Source organism: Triticum aestivum, chromosome 6D (assembly GCF_018294505.1).
Source record: "Triticum aestivum cultivar Chinese Spring chromosome 6D, IWGSC CS RefSeq v2.1, whole genome shotgun sequence".
In the NCBI taxonomy this organism is placed as follows: Eukaryota; Viridiplantae; Streptophyta; class Magnoliopsida; order Poales; family Poaceae; genus Triticum; species Triticum aestivum.
Window position 1 is genome coordinate 409,106,553 of NC_057811.1, and position 3,841 is coordinate 409,110,393.

Below are 3,841 nucleotides of genomic sequence, written 5' to 3' on the forward strand. Positions count from 1 at the left end.
CATTATGTCAATAGTTTAGTCCCAAAGAATGATATAAAGTTGCTAGTAAATGAGTATAAAACATCTAAGATTGATACTTTAATAGCATGGAACAATAAAAAATTGTAGATACGTTGGAGACGTATCAGCATCCCCAAGCTTAATTCCTGCTCGTCCTCGAGTAGGTAAATGATAAAATCAATTTTTTTGATGTGGAATGCTACCCATCATATTCATCTCATATTCTTTTCTTTTGTAGCATGGACATTTGGACTTTAGATGATTCAAAGCAATAGTCTATAATTTAACATGAAGACCTCAATACTCAAGCATATCAACAAGCAATCATATCTTTCAAAATATCAACATTAAAGAAAGCTATCCCTAGCTCATTATGCTCAATCATTGATCCATTCATGAAACCCGCCCAAATATTAGATACATCCAATGCACAAGTATGATAATAGTGTCTCCTAGTTGGTGCTTTATATGAATAAAAATAAAAATTACATAAAAGTAAATAGATAGGCCCTTCGCAGAGGGAAACTGAGATTTGTAGATGTGTCATAGCTCAAAACTTAAATTGAGAGATAAAAATTGTTTGAGAGACATGCTTTTCCCATCAACGAAAACGACAGAGAATTCCCAATACTTTTCTATGCTAGATAAATCGTAGGCGGTTCCCAAACATAAAATAAAGTTTATACCTTCTTCCACCATTCTTTCACAATCCATGGCTAGCCGTATCCACGTGTGCCTTCCATACCAACATTTTTCAAAGAATTTATTATTTGACAACATAAAGTAAATTTATTTTTCATTTTGGAACTGGGCATCCCTATTACCGGCCACACTCTCCTCCAATGACAAATGAATAAACACTCATCTTGAGAATAACATACCTAGCATGGAAAATGTCGGCCACTCCTGCCGCTTCATGAGCGGTATGGGCACACAAAAAGGAAATTCATTTTGAAAATTAGAGTTGGCACATACAAATTATTTTTGGTTTTTTATTTTCTTTTTTTGGTTTCTTTATTGGTTTTTATTGGGTTTCATTGTTTTTCTTTGTTTCTTTGTTGATTTTCATCGGTTTCTTCAACACATGTCAACTCTTTTCAATACGCACTCAACATTTTTAATACACATCAGAAATATATTTTATATACACCTTTAACATTTTGAAATACATTATTAACATTTTTGGAAAACTTACATTTTTTATGTTTAATTTTTTCCGTACACATTGTACATTTTCAGTATATATCAAATACATTTTTCATAAACATTTAATATTTTACAAATACAATATTAATTTTTTCAATACATGGTCAACATTTTTCATCACGTGGTAAACATTTTTCAATGTCAATAAACATTTTTTTCCAAACATAGTGTACATTATGCGTGTATACTTCAGGTACATTTTTATATAGATGTTTAATTTTTTTTAATATAGAATTGATTTTAAAAATATATATAGGTTTGTATGACTACTTTTACTTAATGTATGTTTTACATTTTTCGTATAAAGCAGGAACATTTTATTATACATGTTTAAATTTTTTAAATATGCGATCAACAGTTTTTCATAGACATTGTATATATGAAAAAGAAATACATTAAAAAAACTAAATGCTTTATTAACATTTTTTAAATACATGATCTACTTTTTCATACACATTGTATATTGTTTTGTCTATATTTTTCTTATACATGAGAAATATTTTTTCTATACACATTTAATATTTTTCAAATGCTTGATTAACATTTTTAAATGTTTATATGTAAAAAAATATTTGTAATATATATTTATAATATTTCGTAGTATAAATGAAAGTAAAAAATAAATAAATAAACGAAAACAAAAAAAGCGGAAAAAGGAATAAACGAGGCCGTGGCCTCACGCGCGGCTGGGCCGGCCCATGTCGCGCTCCCTCTTCACCGCGAGGCTGCCCTATGTCTCGCTATTGTATTCTGTTTCTGAATCCGTGTTCGTAATGAACTCGAGTCTGTATCTGACGCGGCTTCCAGAAACAGGATAGGTCAATCCCCAGTAGTACTACATAACGCGGAAGCCAAGAAAGGCAAGAACAGATCGATTGTAGCACGGCCACGGGACCGAGACGATGTCCTCTCCTTTCCAATCTCCAGCACCTCGACTCGCCGACATGGCAGCGGAAGAAGGGGACGGGGAGGAGGACAAGGCGATCGTCGTCGGAGCTGGAGACACGGCGGAGGAGGAGATCGTCGCCGGGGCAGACGAGGAGGAGGAGATGCACGGCGGCTGGGACGGCGGTGGCGGAGGAGGCGACGGTATGTTCCGTCCCCCGCCGGGGTTCCGGTTCATGCCGACCGAGGACGAGATGATAAGGTACTACCTGCTCCCCAAGCTCCAGGGCAGGGCGTACGTCCCCAACAACGCCATCATCGAGGACAGCGTCTACCAGTGCCACCCGGACGGGCTCACAAGTACGTTCGTTCTACTTCTCTCGTCGGTTTCCTCTGCCCGACGAATCATCTCGCAGCTTCTTGATGGTTCTTGGCGATCGTTTCTTGCTTTCTTGCGTCCGTGGATGTGCAGGCAAATACATGGACCGGGGCCAGGCCGGCAGAAGCTTCTACTTCCTGTCGCCGAGGGAGCGCAAGTACAAGAACGGGGTGAGGCCGCGGCGGGACACCAAGGACCGCCTCGGGCGGTGGAAGGCGTCGACGGGCAAGACGGACGAGCGGGGCGGCGGCGACGTCCGCAAGGAGGAGAGAGTGGCCGGCGACGGCACCACCAAGTACTGCAAGAGCGGCCTCGCCTACTTCTACTTCCGGGGCCGCGGGGAGAAGGAGAAGAAGTCCGGCTGGCTCATGCAGGAGCTCACCGTCCCGGAGTACGAGATCAAGCTCCCCGAGAAGGGCGGCCCCGGCGGACCGACGGTGAGTTTTCTTCTCTGAGATTCAAACCACATTACCGTTTCGACTTGTTTTTTCCTTTCTTGTTTGCTAAAAATAATTCGTTTCTAGCTGATTTTCTAGACTATGAACAGTCGATTCTGTTCGCGGGCAGTAGATATGATTTCTTTCTCAAGAATGTCAAACATACATGTTGCTAAGTTCGTCGACTATTAAACACGTCGCTAAGAGGAACGACTAGGAGGCATCTCATCCACAAATCGCACGAGACAACATAAATTCTACTAGTGGCCAACACTATATCATAGTAATAATATCGAAGAATAAAAATCTAGCATGCATGCCTTTTGCTCAGGATTAAATCAAATTTGGCGGTTAAGACGGGGATTAGTCCGTGGTGTGTATGTTCACCGAGGGTTTTTATGACTTTGTAGACACTAGACACAACCAAGTTTCGGAAGGGCAAAAATTTCGGTGACTGTCAAAATAGTCAAAAATTCTGAATTCTTTTGAAAACTTAGAAATATTTTTGCAGAAATCAATGATTTTTTATTTGAATAATTTTTGTTTAAACAACTAGATAAAAAATATGTACCGCAACCTCTTGATTTAAACATGGTCTCCAATAGACAATTATTGACCATCGGTTTGTTGTAGATATACCTTAATACATTATGAAATTTTATATCATGATGAAACATCTTCATTGCAAATCTATTGATGCTAAGGTTCGTCAACAAGTAAGCCTCACATCCACAAATCGCAGGAGACAAAAAAGATCGCAGGAGACAAAATAAATTCTACTAGTGGTGAACAGCATCTCATCTCATAATATCAAAGAATATAAATCTAGCAAGCATGTCTTGCTTAGGATTAAATCATATCTCGCGCCCAGGGCGAGCTTTAGTTTGAGGTGTGGATGTTCACCGAGGGTTTTCATGAAGTTGTAGACACGACC

At 39.2% G+C, this 3,841-nt stretch overlaps 1 pseudogene; it reads left to right on the forward strand.

The window, feature by feature from the left end:
• Nucleotides 1-1,990: 1,990 nt before the first annotated feature.
• The window catches only part of LOC123141783 (uncharacterized), a 4,299-nt pseudogene continuing 2,448 nt past the window's right edge, over nt 1,991-3,841 (forward strand).